This window comes from Saccopteryx leptura, chromosome 7 (assembly GCF_036850995.1).
Source record: "Saccopteryx leptura isolate mSacLep1 chromosome 7, mSacLep1_pri_phased_curated, whole genome shotgun sequence".
Classification (NCBI taxonomy): Eukaryota; Metazoa; Chordata; class Mammalia; order Chiroptera; family Emballonuridae; genus Saccopteryx; species Saccopteryx leptura.
The window spans coordinates 33,541,917-33,564,438 of record NC_089509.1 but is presented as its reverse complement, the minus strand read 5'-3'; the positions used below and the strand labels follow the sequence as shown (position 1 = coordinate 33,564,438).

General features: G+C 45.1%; 1 protein-coding gene across 6 annotated transcripts in view; it reads right to left on the bottom strand.

The window, feature by feature from the left end:
- LYPD6B (LY6/PLAUR domain containing 6B) overlaps positions 1–10,873 on the bottom strand; it is a 204,189-nt gene extending 193,316 nt beyond the window's left edge. For 4 of the 6 annotated variants that reach the window (XM_066345382.1, XM_066345387.1, XM_066345386.1 and 1 more), the window contains exon 1: positions 10,776–10,859. The gene's annotated coding sequence lies outside the window, so the exon portion shown is untranslated. Of the gene's footprint in view, positions 1–10,775 lie in introns of all 6 variants that reach the window. The other 2 variants (XM_066345384.1, XM_066345383.1) reach the window with 2 other exon arrangements.
- Positions 10,874–22,522: the final 11,649 nt, after the last annotated feature.

Sequence of the window (22,522 nt, the reverse complement as noted above, 5' to 3'; positions counted from 1 at the left end):
TCAGATGTTGAAGCTATCAAACACAAAAATTAAAATAAGCATAATTAATTATAAAAGACCCTAACAGAAAAGGCAAACATTTAATATAATGTATAAAATATATTTAATAAAAGATTAAATGTATAATTTCAACAGAGAAATATAATAGAAACCATAAGAATAAAATGGAAATGTTTGAAAGGCTAAATACAGTAATAGAAATTAAGAATGCTTTCAACAGATACTCGTCAACAGATGTGACACAGCCAAGGAGAGAACCACTGAACTTGAAATTAGGTCAGTGGAAATGACCCAAACTAAAACAAGAAGAAATAAAAGCATGAAACAAAGCAAACAAACTTAAAAAATGTCCAAGAGCTGTGGAATAATACCAAATATTCTAACCTAGGTGTAACCAAAGTGCAGGAGAAAATAGAGTGGGACAGAAGAATATCTGAAGAAATAGCTGCTGAAAACTTTCCAAAAATTAAAGACAAATACCAAACCAGAGATCCAAATTCAGGACTACCAAGCAGATCGAATACCATGGACATGTGTGTGCACAAATGTACACACACAGGCATATCATATTCAAACAGTTGAAAAGCAAAGACAGAAAGGAAATATTGAAAGCAGTGAGAGAAAAATAAGACATTAAATACACATGAACAAAAATAAGAATTACAGATGACTTCTTATCAGTAGGAAAGCAAATGAAAAGACAATGAAACAACATCTTTCAAGTGCTAGAAGGGAAAAAAAACTATCAACCCAGAATTCTATATCCAGTGAAAATGTCTTCCAAAAATGAAGGAGAAATAAGGACTCCAACAGACAACAAAAATTGAGAGAATTTTTTGTCAGGAGACCTACACTATAAGAAATGCCAAATGAAGCGTCGGCCTAGCGTGCGGAGGACCCGGGTTCGATTCCCGGCCAGGGCACACAGGAGAAGCGCCCATTTGCTTCTCCACCCCTCCGCTGAGCTTTCCTCTCTGTCTCTCTCTTCCCCTCCTGCAGCCAAGGCTCCATTGGAGCAAAGATGGCCCGGGCGCTGGGGATGGCTTTGTGGCCTCTGCCTCAGGCGCTAGAGTGGCTCTGGTCGCAACATGGCGACCCCCAGGATGGGCAGATTATCGCCCCCTGGTGGGCAGAGCATAGCCCTTGGTGGGCGTGCCGGGTGGATCCCGGTTGGGCGCATGCGGGAGTCTGTCTGACTGTCTCTCCCCGTTTCCAGCTTCAGAAAAAAAAAAATGAAAAAAAAAAAATGAAAAAAAAATAAAAATAAAAAAATAAATAAATAAATAAATAAAGAAATGCCAAATGAAGTCATTCAACCAAAATATAATGCCAGACTCAAACCTGGATCTACAAAAAGACATAAAATGGTGGAAATGGAATAAAGAAAAGTCAAACAGAATTCATATTTTTCTTAAAAATACAGGCATAGATAGGTCAAAAGTAAAGGAACAGAAAAAAGGATAGGATGCAAACATTACCCAAAAGAAAGTTGGAGTACCTATACTATGAGCACTCAAAGTAGACTTCAGATTAAGAAATATTAACAGGGATAAAGAGTATATTATACAATAAGAACAGGATCAAGTCTCCTTTTCTTAGGACATAACAATCCTAAATGTATATGTACTTAAGAAGAGATGGTTAAAATATGAGAAGCAAAAAGTGATCAAACTAAAGTGATAAGTAGAAAAAAAATCTATAATTTTAGCTAGAGACTCTATCATTCCTTTCTGTCATTGATAAAAACAAGTAGACAGGCCCCAGCCAGATATTCCAGTTGGTTAGAGCATCATTCTGAAGTGCAGAGGTTGTTGGTTCAATTCCCTGTTAGGGCACATACAAGAACAGATTGATGTTCCTGTCTGTCTCTCTCTGCCCTCTTCTCTCTTACTAAAATCAATAAGTAAACATTTAAATATATGTTAAATATATAATAAATATATATTAAATATATTTAAATATATATTTATTTATTTATTTTAAAAGAAACAGCCAGAAAATAAGTATGGACACAGGAGACCTAAACAATTCTTTCTTTTTTTTTTTTTTTTGTATTTTTCTGAAGCTAGAAACCGGGAGAGACAGTCAGACAGACTCCCGCATGCGCCCGACCAGGATCCACCCGGCACACCCACCAGGGGGCGACGCTCTGCCCACCAGGGGGCGATGCTCTGCCCCTCCGGGGTGTCGCTCTGCCGTGACCAGAGCCACTCTAGCGCCTGGGGCAGAGGCCAAGGAGCCATCCCCAGCGCCCGGGCCATCTTTGCTCCAATGGAGCCTTGGCTGTAGGAGGGGAATAGAGAGACAGAGAGGAAGGGGGGGTGGAGAAGCAGATGGGCACTTCTCCTGTGTGCCCTGGCCGGGAATCGAATCCGGGACTTCTACATGCCAGGCCGACGCTCTACCACTGAGCCAACCCGCCAGGGCCAGACCTAAACAATTCTAACAAGCTACATGAGCTAATAGTTCTGGAACATTCTATCCAACAATAGAATACACATTCTTTCAGAACATTTACCAAGGTAGCCATATTCTGGGCCATAAAACGAACATGAACAAATTTTAATGAATAGAAAACAAGCAAATCATATAGTGAGCTAATAATGGAATTGAACTAGAAATCAGTAACAGAAAGACTTCTGGGAAATCCCCAAATATGTAAAAATTAAATAACATACTTTCAAATAACACATGGTTCAAGAGGAAGTCTCAGTGAAAATTTCTAAATATTTTAATTCTAAATAATACATATATCAAAATTGTAGAATGTGGCCCTGGCTGGTTGGCTCAGTGGATAGAGCATTGGCTTGGTGTATGGATGTCCCAGGTCTGATTCCCAGTCAGAGCACACAAAAGAAGCAACCATCTGCTTCTCTTCTCCTTCCTCTCCCCCTTCTCTTTCTCTTCCACTCCCACAGCCATTGGCTCAACTGGTTTGAATGTCAGCCCTGGGTGCTAAGGATAGCTCAGTTGCTCCAAGCACTGGCCGCAGGCACTGAGGATAGCTCAGTTGGTCTGAGCATCAGCCTCAGGTGCTAAGGATAGCTCAGCTGATTTAAGCATCAGTCCCCGACAGGGGTTGCCAGATGGATCCAGGTTGGGGCATATGCAAGAGTCTGTTTCACTATTTCCCTCTCCTCACTTAAAAACAAAATTGCAGAATGCAGCTAAAGCAGTAGTTAAAAGGAAATTTATAGCATTAAATGTTTGTATTAACAAAAGAAAAATCTTAAGCTTACCCCTTTAGAAAACTAGAGGGTAAATTAAACCCAAAGGAGGGAAATAATAAAGAACAAAAACCAATTAAGTTTAAAACAGGAAAATAAGTCAAAATTAATAAAACCAAAATCTGGATCTTTGAAAAGATCAATAAAATTGATTAACTTCTAGACAGACTGGGTAAGAAGACTGAAGACACAAATTACCAATATCAGGAATAAAATGGAAAACAACACTGTAGACTTCAGACATTAAATCGATAATGTAACACTAACACAAACAAGTCTTCATCCACAAATTTGACAACTTAAGTGAAGAAACAAATTCCTTGAAAGATGTGAAATAGCAAAACGTATCAAGAAAAAAATAGATAACCTGAATTGTATAAAACCTATATCTATTAAAGAAATTAAATTTGTAGTTAAAAACCTTTCATCAAAGAAAACTCTAGGCCCAAATGGTTTCACTAATTAATTCTATCAAACACTGAAGGAAGAAAAAGTACCAATCCTATACATCTCTACCAAAATACATCACAACCCACTAGAGTTTATCTCAGGAATACAAGACTAGTTCAACATTTGAAAATCATTAAATATAATTCATTATATTAAATATAAGGAAAAATCACATGACCCTGTCAATAGGTGGAAAAAAGTACTCAAAATTCAAAAATTCATCCATAATGAAAACTCAATAAACTAGGAACAATGGCATCTACAAAACGACCTCAGCCATCATCATAGTTAATAATGAAAAACTGTTCCCCTCATGATAAAAAAAAAAACAAAACAACAAGGCAAGATATTCTCTCACCACTCCTATTCGGCACTGTACTGGAAATCTTAGTGTAATAAGACAAGAAAAGAAATAAAAGGCATCCAGATTGGAAAGGAAGAAATAAAATTGTTTTCATTCACAGATGACATCAAGGTCTATGTAGAAAATCCCAAAATATCTACAAATGAACCTCCTAAAATAAATGACTTAGTAAGGTAACAGAATACAATGTCAATATACTAAAATCAATTGTATATCTACATACTAGCAATAATAGCTCCCCTCCAAAAATAAAATACTTAAGTATAAATATAGCAAATTATGTGCAAAAACCTCTGTCCTGAAAACTGTTTCAGTGGTCCCTCCTTTATCGCGGGGGTTAGGTTCCAGAAGCCCCGCCCCCAAGGTAGGTGAAAATCCGCAAAGTAGCGACCTTATATTTATTTTATCATTTATGTATATTTTAAGGCTTTATAAACCCTTCCCACACTCTTAAAACCTTTCCCACACTGTTATTAACCTTTCCCACTCTTTTTATATTGTTTTTAATTTTCTAGGCTAGAAAATGCTTATTTTACGGCAAAAGTAATTAAAATAATAAATATATAAAAATAGCTATATATCACAAAATCCCGCAATACAGCGAAAAATCCGCGATACAAAATTAAATGTATACAATTTAAAAATCCACAATACAGCCTGACCTGTGGTGGCGCAGTGGATGAAACATCCACCTGGGATGCTGAGGTCACCAGTTCGAAGCCCTGGGCTTGCCTGGTCAAGGCACATATGGGAGTTGATGCTTCCTGCTCCTCCCTCTGTTCTCTCTGTCTCTCTCTCTCTCTAAAAGTGAATAAATAAAATCTAAAAATATATAATAAAATAAATCTCTTTAAAAATCCACAATACAGTGAGACTGTGAACAGTGAACTGCGATATGGCAAGGGACGACTGTATACTGATAGAAAAAAAATAAGAAAAAACTGAAATAAATGTAGACATAAGATATATTGTGTCCTTGGACTGAAATACTCAATACTGTAAAGATGTATATTCTTCCTAAATTAATATACAAATTCAAGTCAATCCCATTGAAAGGTCCAGCACAGTTTGACCAAGCGGTGGCGCAGTAGATAAGAGCATCAGACTGGGATGCAGAGGACCCAGGTTCAAAACCCCGAGGTCGCCAGTTTGAGTGTGATCTCATCTGATTTGAGCGAGGCTCAAAGCCAGCTTGAGCCCAAGGTCGCTGGCTCAAGCAGTGGGTCACTCAGTCTGCTGTAGCCCTCTCTCACGCCGGTCAAGGCACATAGGAGAAAGCAATCAATGAACTAAGGTGCCACAACAAAGAACTGATGCTTCTTATCTCTCTCTCCCTTCCTGTTTGTCCCTCTCTCTGTCTCTGTCACCAAAAAAAAAAAAAAAAAAAGTCCCAGCAGGAGTTTTAATACATATCAACAAGCTGATGCTACAATTTATATGGAAAGGCAAAGGAACTAGAAGAACCATTACAATTTTAAAAAATAAAGGTGGAGAATTTATACTACTTACTTTCAAAACTTACTGTAAAGTCACAGTAATCAAGACAGTGTAGTGTTGGCACAAAGTAGGCATGTAGATCAATTGAGAGTCTGAAATAAATATTTACATTTATGGCCAATTGATTTTCAACAAAAGAGTCCATACAATTTACTACGGAAAGGACAGTCTTTTAAACAAATGGTGGTGGAACTGAACTTCCACATGTCAGAAACAATTCCTGACTCATACCGTACTCATTATATAAAAATTAGCCCAAAATGGGTCATCAACTCAAATATAAAACATAAAACTATGAAACTTCTAGAAGAAAGTGTACAAAATTTTCAAGATTTATGTTTAGACAAGAATTCTTAGGTAAAACAACAAAAGTTTGATCCATAAAAAGATTGATAAATTCTGCCCTGAGAAAGATTTTGTTACAGGAACAAAAAGATAAGGCAAAGACTGGGAGAAATTATTTGTAAATCACATTTTATATATCCAGATCATGTAAAAAAAACTCTCAAAACTTGACAAGAAGTAAACAAACAACCCAATAAAAATAAGTAATCAAAATTACATCTGCATACTTCTGTGCTGTCAATTTTTATTTGAACTTGTATATTTTTTTCCAGCAGTTATGTATCCAAACTTTTTACCAATTTTCCATATTATTTGACACTGAAATTAGGTTTTTGATTTCTGTTAACCTTTAAAGCACATCAGACTGATCTTAAAGGAAAAAACTATTTTTTTTCTCTAAACACGGGAGATAAAGTCCTTAGTAAAGAGCTTACTTTTCCTTTCAAATAAAATTGTCTTTAAACAACAACAACATATAGCATTTTCTGAGTCATCAAAATTTATTTTCTCATCTTTTAAATAACGAACCCCAACATGAATCACCACATTTTTAACCACATTACTTCCTCCTTCCTCTGCTATCAAAACTAAACCATTCTGTAACACAGCGATGAAAGAAATGAGCCTTATTTTCCCTTTGCTCATATTTCTTTACTTATTTCTCATCACCTGGTACTGTGTTTTATAAGTCATTGTAAATCACACTTGGGAACAATGTGAGGTACAACACACAGATTCTGCCTGAGAGAAATCCTTTAAGATCCAGTCATTCAACATGTAACCCTCTTCTTTCAAGAAAACATGTGGTGGGGTTTTGGGGGGTTTTATTATTTTTTTGCCCAATATCATACCTGTTCAGGCTGTATTTGCCTGCTGGAAACCCGAGAGAGAATAAACCTTGAAGATTTTCAGCAATATACCCAGTGTGTTTCTTCTCCTAACCTATTTTATTTTTCAACATAGTACTTCTCAACACGTGACATATGGAACAAAATGTAAATAACTGTCTCCTTCCAGTAAATTATAACCTCCATGAGAACAGAGACTTTGTCTTTCTTGTGTACTCTTTTATCACCAGCACCCAGAACAGAGTCTGACACACAGTAAGTAGATGCTCAATAAATAATCACAGCATGCACGATACCCAAGATAACTCTCTACCTCATTCCTTCACATTCCTCCAGTGGTCCTGGGAAGCCCAGAACAGTACTGCTGATGGAAACAACAAAATATACTGCTTCCACAGCCTCTACTCTGCCAGGATCAGTGACCCGGCCTTTTTGCCCATTTCTAGGCTGACTGGATATTGAGGATGGAGGATGGTGAGAAGTAGCATCCCTGGGTATCCAGTCTAACTCCAAATGTCCACCAGTGTCCACCATATCAAATGGAAACAAAAAGCAGCACTCACCTCACACTTCAAATGAAAACAGGCTATATGCTTTCAAAGCAATAGACAGGCTGGTTTCCTACTAAATATAACTATCAAGTATTCACTCACTGGTCTTACTGTCCATAGAATTGTTTTTCTAGTCCAGGATCTACCACTATTGGCATCTTAACCAAGTCCCAGCCAGTGAAAGACAGGTAATAATACTGAAGTGAAGACATGATACAAGAGGGCATGAAGGAAGGTGAAGCAGGTGGCTGGGGAGTGGGACACACAGCAGAACCAGCTGTGAAGCTCTTTCAAACTAAACATGGCCTGTCCCTAAAGTCCTCCAGCCCAATGTGCCCCTTGAGAATTACCACCACAGAGTCACTGTTGTTGTTGCTAATGGGAATATGAGGAACTCCGAAAACTTTTCCAGGGTTTGAGTGTAAGTTCTTTGAGGAGTGGGACCAAGATTTACGCCGCTTAGCGCTGCCGAGTGGTATCTAATGTAGGCTCCTCCTGTGTCTCCCCGCATCTCCAACCTCAGCTCCTTGCTGCCCACCGCCACGCCACATAGTTCTCTTGTACTGAACTTCTCTCCTGACTGCCCACATAGGCCATGCCTTCCGTCATCTGTCCCCCCTGTGGGAGACACGGCTGAGGGCCTACCTAACAGTCCGACAGGCAGTCTTGCTTCTTCCTTGCTAATGGAATTTGATTTAGTTCAGCTAGGGAGCATCAACGTGCTCAGGGAGGGTGAGCTCCTCCCCCAGCTCCAAAAGACTGCTTAGCCAAAACATTCACAGCCAACCTCTTCCACTTTGCCAGTGACTGTTTTAGGCTGGGCATGTGACTGTTCTGGCCAGTGGCACCTGGGAGTGACACATGAGACTTCTAGGAAATGTCCCTTGTTATCTAGAGAAACACAGAGAAGCAAGCCCCATCCTTCCCCTTCTGCTTTGGATGTTCTCACAGAAAGGCATAACGGAGCCCCAGTCACCCTGCGACAGGGCAGAGGAGACAGGGAACCTCCGAGGAGCCAACCTAGAGCTGTGACTACTTTGAAGTGCTTACTTCCAGACTTTTGACATAAGATAATAAAGAACCTAAATGATGTTCCTTACAATTGTAAGTGCCCTGATACCCTACTGCATGACCTGGGAAGTCCCTCCAACTCTTTTTCCTGCAGCAGACCTCCTTACCTCCAATTTAAAGGTCAACTAGTTTCCTCGGGAAGTCTTCACTCTATCCCCAGTGAAACAGTCCCAGACACTGCCTTTCTAGGTAGACTGTGAGCTCAAAACAAGCATTTTCACCCTTGGCAGAGGCTTTAGCATATGTTGGGCATTAATTGTTGAAGGAATAAATGAATGACAAAACAAAGAATTAAAGGATGAACGTGCAAGATGCCTCCATGCCTTGGATAAAGATTTGTTGACTGACAGAATATGACAGCCAGGCTGTGTACACTGTGCTATAGACTTCTTTAGACAGTGGTGAGCAAAAGCAGAGATGGTACAATGGGCATGTCCTATTTTTATTTGCCCAGAATGCAGCCTTCTCCTTGGGCACTGCCCCTTTACAGTCCCCAGCAGCTGGAGTGGCACTATCACAGTAGAAAACTAATCTCCCCAGACACTGGTTCCACCAGCATAAAGTACCCATTTCTATGGTGGAAACCCACTCCCCACCCGAGATGGCTTGGCCTTGCTTTTGGTCTACTATATCAATAAGATTTGCGGCCCTGGCCAGTTGGCTCAGTGGTAGAGCGTCGGCCTGGTGTGCAGGAGTCCCGGGTTCAATTCCTGGCCAGGGCACACAGGAGAAGCGCCCATCTGCTTCTCCACCCCTCCCCCTCTCCTTCCTCTCCTTCCTCTCTGTCTCTCTCTTCCCCTCCCACAGCCAAGGCTCCATTGGAGCAAAGTTGGCCCGGGCACTGAGGATAGCTCCATAGCCTCTGCCTCAGGCACTAGAATGGCTCTGGTCACAGCAGAGCAACGCCCCAGTTGGGCAGAGCATCACCCCCTGGTGGGCATGCCAGGTGGATCCTGGTCGGGTGCATGCGGGAGTCTGTCAGACTGCCTCCCCGTTTCCAACTTCAGAAAAATACAAAAAAAAAAAAAAAAAGTTCTATAATGATGGAAGAGATAGAAGAGACTCCTCCCACACTCCCCACACACGCCTGTGCCTCCCCCCACCCCAAAGAGCAGATAAGCCTGAAGGTATCAGTGTTATTTATCACTCTATGGTAAGAACTAGTCAACACAGAGGGAAAAGAGCCAAGATACAGGAGCAAGAAGGAGCCCTGCAAACTGGCAGCAGCTCCTGGATCTAACTGTGCCTGAAGCAAAAACCCTTGGCCTTTTCACATATGTGACCCAATCAATTTCTGTATTGCTTCAGGCAATTTGTAGCCAGGGCCGCAAATCTTATTGATATAGTAGACCAAAAGCAAGGCCAAAAAACCAAAAGAAAAGAATTCTGACAAACGTAATGATGAGAGCAGGCTGATGACACCCCTTCTGTCTGCAGGGCCTGCGCACCCGCACCTCTCAATACTGGTCTCAGGAATAGTGTGAGGAAGTAAGACAGCCCCAAACTGCGGGGCCTACCCATGAACAAGGCAGAGTGGTTAAGAAAAAAAAAAAAAGCTCCCTCTGCTCAAAAACACACACCACCTCCTCCTTAAAAAAGGGTAATCTAAGCCTCCTGGATCTCCCTCCTGTTCAGAAATGTGTGGCAACTTCTGGAAGGCATAAAATGTTATATTAACACCTAAATAAATGGAGAGAACATCATATACCTTAAGAATGTTCTAATGCTTATAATCCCCATTTTACCTTTGAGGAACCTGAAGATCAGCAAAGTTAAGTAACTTGCTCAAGGTAACACTGCTGGTAACTAGAATTTAAACACCACTCTAGACTTTTCCACTTTATCACCCCAATCGCCAGCCCCAGGAGACAGAGAGCACCCCTCTAGCTCGCACAATTCCCCAGGGCACGGAGTCCTGCAGCCGAAGGCCCCGGAGTCAGAGCAGCTTCGTACACTCGGCTTTTCGGAAGCCCCATAGCCCCTGTGCAATCGGTTATTCAACACCAACACCGAAAGCCAAGAGCCGGGCAGAGGGACAGCAGCACCGGCGCGGGACCCTGGAAGCGCCGCAGACGGGCCGGCAGGCGCTCCCCGGCTCCTCCGCAGCTCGGCCCCTAGCCGCTCCCCTCCCCGCCAGCGCCGCACAAACGGCGCTCCGCGGCACCCCGGCCACTGAAAGAGCCACGCAGTCCGCGCCCCGCCCCAGCTCCTGCCCGTCCAGATGTTCACAGCTGTACGCCCGAAGCCAGCGGCCGGCCCCAGGCGCCCCGCCGAGCCGCCTCTTTTCCCCCAGCGCGCTGGACCGGATGCCCCTCACTGTCCGCGCCGGCTCCGCAGTCCCGCAGTCCCGCAGCCAAGCGGCGCGGGCCCCGCAGTGCCCCCGCAGACTGCCGGCCCCGGCCCGCCGCGCCCGCCTGCTCACCTGCGCGCCCGCGCCCTCCCGGCCCTCGCCGCGCTCGCCCGGCTCCCGGCTTCCGTTCCGAGCGCGCCCGCCGGGGCCGTCGTGGGATGCGGCCGCGCGGGACGGGGCGGGGCTGGCGGGCGAGGCTCCTCCCCGCCGGAGCCACCTGGGGTACTCCGAGAGGGGCCGGCCGGACAGGTGGGCCCCGCCAGCCAGGGAACAGCCTGGGCTCTGGGCTCTAGCTCCGCTGGGAAACCTCACGGATCCAACGCGGGCGGAAGAGAGACCTGGGCGACCGCGTGTTGAGTGAGACCTGGGACGCTTAGTGCTTAAGGGGTGGCGGGGAGTCAGGGCCCGGCCTGTTCCCACCCAGCCTGGCCCGCTTCGTTGGGGAGTGAGCTGGGCCCAGCCAAGCTGAAGAGGAGGAGGCCAGCCCCTTTCTCTGGAGAATATAGAAACCGAGACCCTCAGGGTGAAAATGATTGGGTCAAGGTGAGTTAGGTCAGAACTGAAAGAACTCAAAAGGCCTTTTCTGATCATTCCACCTCGCCCCATTCCCACGTCACCCAGACCTCAAATGAGGTCTTTTTATTAATGGCATTAGGCTATAAATAGGACCATTTCTGATGGTACTATCCTCCCCACCGCTAGACTGTAAGCCCTAGGTGGGGCAATGACCCGACCTGTCCACTGCTGAATCACCAGAACCTTGAACAAACCCCAAACAGAGCAAGTGTTCAATTAATACCTAGTAAACAAAGTGTGGCCCAGCCTTATAGCTGGTGGTTCGCCTCAGGCCAGAGTGGTTCACTCTGGCTGTAGCAGCACAGCCTAGCAGGGGTCTCAAAACTCGCGGTCGTGCGGCCCGCCCACCAATTTTGTGCGGCCCGCAGACTAATCAACCTTCGTGGATTAATCTGCGGGCCAGCCTGTGGGCCGCACAAAATTGGTGGGCGGGCCGCATGTGGCCCGCGGGCCGCGAGTTTGAGACCCCTAGAGAGTCAAGCTGCCTGGCTTCCAGGCCACCTGTCCTCTCTGCACTTCTTACCTCCCCTCCCACTGCCAGCCAAGAGCTTGTGGGGGGTCTGCACTCCCAGGGCAACGGTGTAAACTGTCAAGCAAATCTGTAACTTCTGAAGACATTGATGTAGTAGTCCTGCTAACCTTGCACTGTGGAAAAGCTGTGGCAACCACCCGGAATCCCACAGCTGGTTGTTTGAGGTGCTGGAGGGACCTGTAGCTGGGAAGTCTTAGTGGGAACAGAACTTCTGCAGAAATGGGGCTTGGGTTTGGTCCTCTGCTGAGATCTATCATCTGTGGCCTTTCCAGGCCTCTCAGAGGTCAAGTGTGACCTGAGCCATTTGCATTTACTGAGACCCTGGAAGTTTCAAAAACAAAGACATGTCAAAATAGGATACAAAATGTTTTTGTGTGTGTTCCACTGAACAAGTGAATGGGCTTCACACACATACACATAGGAGGTGATGTGTGATGCTGCTAATTTCAAGACTCATTAAAGAAATCCATTTTAAGAGCAGTACAGGAAATACTGTATAATTTTAAAGTTACAATGGAGAACATTCTTACAACTATTTCAGTACACTACTATGGCTGCATATATACTGCTCACAAAAATTAGAGGATATTTCAAAATTAATATGAAGCAATAAAAAAAGGATTTGATTTTTTTATTATTAAACAAGAACATCAGAAAAGCAAATGACAAGTCAAAGGAAGTTCAATTATGCAAATTAGATGCAAAACCAACTTTTATTTCATTGATGAAAATGCACTATACAAAAGGCTAAAAGTACTGGAGTATCTGCACGTTCCTTGATCCCCTAATTTTTGTGAGCAGTGCATTCAACTGCAAAGGCCATTATTGGAGACTGTCAAGGTATGGTCAGGGTTAAGTGACTTGCTCCTTCCTTGCACCCAACAATATGCTCAACATTCTCAGGCCCGGACCCCCTCATTCCCCTTCATCAGTGAGTCACCTGTGGATGGGTGTTTAAGACCTGGTGTTGCCTGACTGGGCATGACACACTGGGCCAAGCCAACCTGGAAAGAAGCTGCTGGGGATGCCCCACCTAGGTGTGCCCTGCTCTGGCTGTCCTCCCTCTGTGGCAGGTGAGGAGGCTGGTGTCCCAGGGTGGGGCCCTTGAGACAGCCACTTGCCCCAGCAGGTGGGCCTGAGCTTGGGAGCTCCTCCGGGTCTCACCCACGTGAAGTGGACCCAGCCCTGGTTGTGTGTTTATTTCACTCAGTGGAGCATGTGATCCCCCCGTTTCTTAGGATCCTCCTGCTGCGTGTGATCTTGGCTGAGCCAGCCTGGTAAGTGATGCCACCCAGACGGGCCTGAGACTCATCAGGAAGGCACAAGTTCTGCCCTGGCACACACATGAGCTCTCTGTCTCTCTCTCTTTTATGCTTGCTGAATATCTCTGGGCGTGTTCTTCAATTATGCATTCTTCCCATTTAGGAAATGTATAGGCATAAAAACAGGCAAGATCTCCGCTTGAAGATCTTTGCGTGAAAGGCATATCTGAAACATGGTACCATTGTGAAGTTCCGTGCAGTAATGCATGTGAGGTGCTTTGCTTGTGCCTGCACAGAGCAATTGCTCACTGAAAAGTGCCCTGTCACTACGGTGGCTCTGACTGGCCGTGTAGAGAGAACCCACTGATGCCTAATAGACAGGAAAGTGCTGAAAACAGGGACAAAACCATTGCTTGATTCTTAGGAATCTAGAATGAATTAATCCTTGCAAAGGACTGTCTTACTATTCTCTACTGGTCTCTAAGAAAATATTTGAACTAAAAAATCTTCAGTTTCTTGTCTATCACTAGTTCTTTGATAATATCATGAAAAAGAAATTATCCAAAGTGGAAATAATCTGACAAATTTCTAAGCCCCAGGAAATATTTTCCTTCCTAATTTTTTCTACATTTACTTAGGATTCAATGTGTACATTAATACTGTATTTCATTTTCTGAGCACATCTTTCAATGTAATAATGCAAATAAAGTTCATAGGATCATTTCTGGCATATTATAACTACTCAGCTAATTATAACTAATATGGGAGAGATGTAGAGAAATAGCCAGCAATATTAAAGTCAGAGAGAGCTGTGGCTTCAGGCAGGCAAATCTGATCATCACATGATTAGGTTACCCAAAACTGTACGTTCACTCGCTGAAAACAGACTGGGCTCAAATCCAGCCACCATTCGCAAGAAATATTCATCTCTCTGTGCCCCGCTTTCCTCATCTATAAAATGGAAATAATAGCAGTACAACAAAGAAAAGCTGAGAGACAGGAATAGAACAACCTTCAGTGAGCATCTACTTTGCAACATTTATGGTTCTCAACTGTTAGACTCTCTTTTGAGCTCTGACTTTAGAGTAGGAATTCCTAATCAAAGGCTCGAGACCCTGAAGCTGACTCAGTGTTGTGTGTAGACACACTTTTCCTAAAGAGAGCACCCACTGCTGTCCTTGGATTTATCTCAAACATAATTAGAATTCACTGCCTTCTAGATTTAGCCAAGGGGTTCAAGCTGGAAGCCTTAGAGATCATACAGACCATTGTTCGCAGACATCTTTGCAAAGGAGGGTCACCTGGGAAGCTTGCTCAAGACACACGTCTCTGCCGCTGAGAATTCAGATTCAGGAGGGGGAGGGTCACTAAGCACTCTACATGCCACTTGCCTTGGGGCAGCCTGGAAACTGATCGCATCCAACCTTCTTACTTCTCAGGTGCAGGAACAGGCCAGGAGATGGTTCAGTCGCAGCTTCCATCCCACACCTACAAGGAGCCTCCCTTAGCCCTCATCCCACCTGAACAGAGGAATAGACACGTGTTTCCCTCCACAAGCCAAGTACACAGGAGAAGCACTCTAAAAATAAAAGCAGGCTTTTCAACGAGGAAAATAAAATGTGCAGCCACCCTGTGATAGTCCTTTAAATCTCAGAGAAGCCCAGACCTTTCTTGCCAGGACTACTGACATCTCACCCAGCACCTGCCCTTCCACACACCCCACGAACCTTGCTTTGCTATTTGAACAGCTGAGGCTATTCAGCTAACACCTTCAAGTGACATCTTAAATAAATGTAAAGGTTTTGTTCTACTTCCTAAAGCCACAGGCTAATTAGACACTGAACAGGGTACTTCAATCTGACCCCGTTAGCTGTGTGAGGCCCGCAGTGGGGAGTGCTCCCTCCCTGGCAGATCTCGGCAGGAACCGAGTCGGAGCCACAGAGCAGGCAGCCGCGCAGCCAGCGGTCATCCCAGTTGTTCCAGCGGTGCCCAGTGGTGTCAGCGCAAGCATAACCAGACAAAATCCAGAACCTTCTCTTTTTGACTAGTGAAATTCTTCCCATTCTGACCAAGGGCAGCCCAGGAAGTATGTGTTTCATTGGAGTTTTCATGTTCAAATCACAGAGTCCCGATGTAGCAAAAAGCTGACTGACGTAACCCAAAATGTGTTGGGCATACCTCTCATGCACAAGGCCAGCAAGCAGAATTTCCAAGGTGGCACACTGCCGCAGTTTCATTTTCCTCAACAGAGGGTTGTAAAAGGATGCAGATGGTCCCCTTGAGCCTGTACTTGACCCTGAAGGTGAGCAGCAAATCAGCTTTCCCAGATTCACCCCTCATTGTTATCCTTCACCCTCTCGAGGACTGGGGATCAGTGAGTGTGCCTGGCTGTCTACAGCATCGCCGGAGCCCTGATCACCCTCATTCGGGTTTCAGAGCAAGCACTGAAGCATGGACCACAGGCTGTGGGCTGCTTACAAAGTCACTGGCTGCAAAAATGTCCAAATAACTTCGTTGTTGTATCTCTCACCCCAGAAAAGATGTTCTTGATTCTTCCAAATTTACTTCTTACTTTTGAAGGCAATACAAACATATTTATCATCTTTTTGTCCGTCTTTTTAATTTCCTAGGTCAAGGAGGAACTGAAATACCAGTGTGGAGAAAATTCTATGTATAAAGTCAGAGTTCTCTTACCATTAATACACCAAGCAAGACCTTTGCACTTGCTGTTTCTTCTGCTTGGAACTGTCTCCAGGTCTTCGCATGGCTGGTTCATTGAGTCACTCAAAAGAGGCCTTCCCCAACCACCAGGTTGAAAGTAGACCGAAGACACTTGCTAGCATAGTGTTCTGTTTTCTCTTCATAGTACTTGAATGTACTGAGTCGTTTTAGAAAGTGGTGTTCGCCGGCTTACAGCTTGCCCTTAAGAAAGTGAGGAGTTTGTTTTGTCTTGTTTAGCACTTCTCTCTGGCTTTGAAAGTAATGCTGAATACAAACTAGGTGCTCAGATATTTGTGGTAAGAATAAATGAATGCTAATCCTATTGCAGAGAGCTTCAGGTTCATAACATGGAGATTTCAGCTTCAGGGGTTAGATAACTTGTTCAAGGCACTGGGTTAACACAAGGAAGAGTGGGAACTATTGGAACTGCAGTCTATAAACTATGAAAGTCCACTGTTGATCACCAGGTCCCTGGCCCATAGTGCACACATAACAAATGACTATGGCAAAACATTTCCACCCAACTAATAACAAGCAATGCTTGACCTAATGTCCAAGAGGCTTCCATTACTGTCACAGTTACAGTAGCTGCTTTCAATGCAGGACAAGGTACATCAGAGTGAACCACAGCTCGAGCAAGGTGCTCTGGGCTCGGTCTCTCCGTGTGACACGAGGGGAGTCACTTAATGCTGCTGGGTAGACCCAGACGATTCCCGGTGTCCCTCATCCCTTTCTCTGCCACTCCAAGTATTGGTGGCATACACTCTATTTCTTCAAGAACTCCCTAATTTACTGGATAAATATAGTAAAGTGAAAACCACTTTTAAAGGCACCATTTATTTACAATAAAGGGAAATCAGGAATAAGGGAACATCAAGATGGGCAAGCTGAGGGCTACAGTAGAAGTCTGAGTTCTAGAGCCAAAGCAACCATGTGATTTGGACAGGTTACTTCGCCTCTTTAGATTTTGGTTTTCTCCCCAGTTTAAGGCCTGACCAGGTGGTGGTGCAGTAGGTAGAGCATCGGCCTGGGATGCTGAGGACCCAGGTTCGAAACCCCAAGGTCACTGGCTTGAGCCCAAGGTTGCTGGCTCAGCTGTAGCCCGTACCCCCATCAAGGCACATATGAGAAAGTGGTCAGTAAGAACAATTAAGGTGCTGTAACAAAGAACTGATGTTTCTCATCTCTCTCCCTTGCTATCTGTCTGTCTCTCAAAAAAAAAAAAATCTGAAAGCAGAGGGCATGACCATAATGATCTGGTGTTCATGAGCGGCTGCCCGTGTACAGAGCAGCCTGCCCCACACAGCAAGGACCTGCCTCCGGCGTGTGTGCCAGGAGGGGACTTTCAGACACAGGCTTTTCCTAGCAGAGGGAGCGGACAGCTTGTTTCCAGATGCTGGCACAAGTCAAGCATGCTTTCATGCATCAGCTTGGCTAAGTGATTCCGTGAGTGCCTCTAATCTCACTATGGGGACCTCGTTAAGCTCCTGCAAAGACGTGGCTGGGGTGCAGGCCCTGCACCAGCTGTGGTTATTGGGAACCCAGATGGGCCTGGCTCAGTGTCAGGATGCTGAGTGCAGAGCACCTTCAGGAGCCCTTGGTATGAACAGCCACCAGGCACACAGTGTGGACACTGGCCCCAAACCCTGCTCACTATAGATGCTGGGAGGGTAAGGCACATTCTCTCCCCATGAAACAGCCTAAGAAAGCTTTCCCCAAGGGGAAAGAGCGTGGAGGAGGGGGAAGAACCCTCATCGGAGAGCCACAGTGAGATCTGACCTCCTGGGCACCTTGGGCAGGCTTTTCCTCTCTCTCACTCCAAGTCAGGGTGCTGACAGGTGAAGGCACAGGCAGGCTCCAAGGCAAAAATACCTTCTGGGAAGTTTCTGATAATACAGTCCCTTATACTGGAGTAGCACTTTTATAAAATGTTTGCACACAGAATCATCTGGTGCTCACAACAAACTGATGACGGCAAAGCAGTGGGTGAAGTCTCCATGACTCAGACGTGGTGCTGGGATGCTGTGCAGTCAGACGGCTTGACCAGCGCCGGCACTCATCAGCGGGAAGCATAGAGCTGGACCCAAGTTCCAACTTCATCCTTTCCACTTGGGAATTGTGGACAAAAAAGGGGCCCCATATTAACCCTGACAAGCTCAGGGGAGGCCTGCGGTGGTCTCGCAGACTCAGAAGCCTGAAGTAACCACACAGGATGGTTTGAAATGAAAACTTCCTGACTAAAAGTGAATCATGGCAGTTAGCCATGTCCCAGGCCAGTGTCTTCCTTGATAGAGGTCAGTCTTTACCTTAACTGAGGTTGTCTCGTCTCATCGCATCTGCAATCACATGCCTTAGGCATGTCAGAGCAATCCCCTCTTCCAGACCCTCACAGCACAGTCTCCCGCCAGAGCAGGAGACACAGGACCCTCACTGCCACATTGCTCGCCAGCACTCCCTCTCTGTGCCGTAGATGGTCCTGGTTAGCTGGCCTGTGCCCGCCACTGTCAGGGGAGGGTATTCCTGTCTGTTCTGCTTGCCCCACTCCCCACCCACCCCAGTGGGTTTCCTGTCCCTTCCTTGGGTCTCCCCTCTCGTTCTAATGTATACAGGAAGTAGCCTGACCGGATGGTGGCACAGTGGATAGAGCGTCAGACTGGAATGTGGAGGACTCAGGTTCGAGACCCCGAGGTTGCCAACTTGAGCACAGGCTCATCTGGTTTGAGCAAAAGCTCACCAGCTTGGACCCAAGGTCGCTGGCTTATGCAAGGGGTTACTTGGTCTCCTGAAGGCCCACGGTCAAGGCACATATGAGAAAGCAATCAATGAACAACTAAGGTGTTGCAACAAAAAACTAATGATTGGTGCTTCTCATCTCTCTTCATTCCTGTCTATCTGTTCCTATCTATCCCTCTCTCTGACTCTCTCTCTGTCTCTGTAAAAAAGAAAAATAAATAAATAAAATAAATGTTTTTAATGTATACAGTAAGTAGTAAAACTGCCACTCTCCAGAGCATTTTCTCAGTCAGTTGAGATTGTGCCTCCTAACAATTCTCATCAGTTTGGCTCAAATAAACTCAAAAATTCCCTACAGGATTGGGTGTGTTTTTTTCCTTTTTTTTGGTATTTTTCTGAAGCTGGAAACCGGGATAGACAGTCAGACAGACTCCCGCATGCGCCCGGCCGGGATCCACCCGGCACGCCCACCAGGGGGCGACGCTCTGCCCACCAGGGGGCGATGCTCTGCCCCTCCGGGGCGTCGCTCTGCCATGACCAGAGCCACTCTAGCACCTGGGGCAGAGGCCAAGGAGCCATCCCCAGCGCCCGGGCCATCTTTGCTCCAATGGAGCCTTGGCTGCGGGAGGGGAAGAGAGAGACAGAGAGGAAGGAGGGGGGGGTGGAGAAGCAAATGGGCGCCTCTCCTATGTGCCCTGGCCGGGAACCGAACCCGGGTCCCCTGCACGCCAGGCCGACGCTCTACCGCTGAGCCAACCGGCCAGGGCCAAGTGTTTTTTATGTCAACAGAATTATAGACTGTTTCCAACTTACAGTGGTTCAACTTATGATGGTTTTACTTTGTAGTGTGAAAGCAATAGGCATTGATCCTCCCCAGGGTGTCATGAGCTGCAGGGTCGTGCCCCGTTGCTGGGCAGTGAGTGACAGCATGGCCCCCAGCCAGGCACAGGAGCAGAGGATGAACCCCAGGGGCCCTGGAGTGTCCTCTGTCCTGAGCACATTTAAGTTAGTGTAACTAGATTGGGGGTTTAAGTGTATTTTTGACTTATGATAGTTTCCACCTAAGATGTGTTTATTGGGACAGAAGCCCCTAGAAAAGAAGTTGAAGAGCATGTGTACTAAGCTGTCATGCCCAACAGCCAGTGTGCCAGGAGCATTTTGCTGTTGCCTGCATGTCCCAGAAGGGGGCTTGACAGGGCGGCAAGGATGCCTGGGCTGGGGGTTGGGGTCTGTTGGCACTGGTTAAAGAAGTTAGCATCCCTTGGCCTAGAATAATCTGCTATTGATTTGTCCTTCTCAATCCTGCATCAATACCTCATCAGACAATACCTCATCAGAGGGAGAGGCGGAGTCTGGCAAAGCAGGGGCGCTCAGGGGAACCCCACTTGCATTGTTTCCACCCCTTTTTGTAGTTGGACTTGGCATATGCGGGAACGGCTTGATTGGACATGTTCCCTTGTTGAAAACCTAAAGCACTAAAATGAGATCCTATTAATCATTACGACAGGATGGGAGGTGAGGTAGGGAGGAGGTGAGGTAGGGGGCAGGGACTGTTGGTAAGGCTCCCTGAGCAGCTTCCTCCACAGCCTCACACAGACCTGGGGACGAGGAAAGCCCCCCAATGCCCTCTCCCACACCCCCGTAGGGCAAGCTGAGATGGGGCACGAAAACCCTGCTTTATTTTTAGCTTAAGCTGCAGAATATGGGTTATGTACTTAAAAATGCAAGCAGAGACAGTTAATGTATGAGAAAAAAATAAGTGAAACTGTTGCCAGTTTTAAGAGACTACCTCATTTCTCCTTGTCTGCTACTTCTGAACAAGACCCTGACAACTGCCAGTCCAGTTCTGCATTATCAGGACCCTGCTGTCAGGCACCTTCTCCCTACCAGCTCCAGGAGTCCCTTCTAGACACAGCTGAGGGCTTACCGGATTCAATGTCTCAGATTCCTGTGAAAGCTAACACAGAAAGTTGCGAAGCTACACAACATTGTAGTCTTTTTTTTACAAAAGGATTTCTAAGGCTTATCACACAGAGACACACACACCACATTATTCTGAGAAGTGGTGTTACTAGCTGCTGAGAGCAAAAACCTTGGGACCAGACCACCTGGGTTTGAGCCTTGGCTTCTCCTCCTCTTCCTCCTCCTCCTAGCTGTGAGACTTTGGGTGAGTTACTCACCTTCTCTGTGCCTTTTCCTCCCACATAACGTGGAGATAATGTGCCTCCCCCATGGGGGTTATTAGGAGGATTAGATAGATTAATACATGTAAAGCACTTGAAACAGTGTCTGGCACACAGCCAGAGCAGTCTCTCGCGTTAATTGACTGCTAACTGCCGCTTTCCGAGCATTGTGAGGTTCTGGTGCTGTGCCATGTCATCCGAAACAAGTTTGCCAATTGCTCTAATTTCATGTATACATTCCGAAGGAGTAAAAAAATATGGTTGTAGGTAAATGTTTTGAAAAGCGGTATTATGAAAATCATTTGCAGTGGTTATGGGGAAGGGGAAGGTTTGGAGGATGCTCAACGGGAGCAGCCCACACACAGAAATTCTGGGGTGACCTGCAAGTCTTCTATTATTCTCAGCCTAACTAACCGCACAGAAAGTGGTGTTCTCTTTGCAGATTGGATAAAGAACCACTTAATGCCAAAGGGAAAGTAAAATTGCCGCAGCTCAGGGTGCCCTTTGTCAAATGAGCCCACATTTTCATCTGATGTGTCATCCAAGAGATTCCTCCTACTTCTGTTATTTTATTATGTACATAAGACAAATCACAAGATGTAACCTGTCACAAGTGCTAGAATTAAACCTGCCAATGCACACGTCACTGGTAATTGCCTTAGCAGATTATAGCTTCAGTTCCACATTCTCCCACAGTGCCCCAGCCCTGTATTCCTTCGGCCCAGCCCAAACACCCTTCAGAACACGATGGAACAGGAACCCGGAGAAAGCCTCGCAGGACCCTGGGAACCAGAGCCTGAGGGCTCACTTCCCAGTGATATTGAAACATGCTTTGTGAGTGGGTTCTTTCAGAGGACTGCTTTCCAATTTTAAATAAACACGCTCAACCTAAAAATTCACCCAGCCCATTCGTAGTTTTACTACATAAGTCACCTGAATAATCTGCTTTTTGGAAGCCGCCTCTTCCAAGTTCTTTGGGAAATAACCATTTCAATAAAGATGGATAAGATATCACAGAAGCACATCATTTGCAGTATCCTTAATTTCACTTATAAAATAAATGTTCATTTGGCATCCATCCTTCTTATTTTTAATTGATTAAAGCAGTTTATTTCTGGCGCTCATGCAACACTAACCAAACCAAGAACGAGAATGAGGGTATTTTATATACACAATGCCATGCATGGCCAGAAGACTTCGGTGACCTGAGGGAGGGAAGTCTCCTTACTGAGAGCAGATACAACTATCCCTGTGTTCTGCCATTTACTGTTCACCAAAGGCTTCCTACATCCTTTCCCAAGATCTCAGAACTGCACACTAACACTAATGATCAGTAGGTTAAATGGGAATATGAAACCTCAACCCTTCTCAAAAGATGGCAATAATATTTCAACATATTACAGAGCTTCATTACTTGAAGAATGCCAATATTCTAAAACATATTATTAGAATAAGTGCCCTTCTTTGGCAAAAAGAAATTCAACTAATACACTGGTGTCTCTACTAAGCTTTTAACTCAATACTGCTTTAACTCAATTCTACTTTTTAAAAAGTTACGATGTCACTTTTAAATGTTATTACAGTGCCTATCTTTTGAGTGCTAAAGGAACAAAATCAATGAAAAAAATGAAAAACAGACGTCCAGGCTAAGTGAAAAACAAAAGGTCAAGGTCTACTTGGGTCATACTTTGAATCTGAGTTCTAGTTCACTGGAATGAATTCGGCTGAAGACAGAAAGTGGCTCATACTAACACTGGCATTGAGATCTTCAGTGAGGGTGCTTTTTGGGAGACTCAAATAAGAAAAACAAGC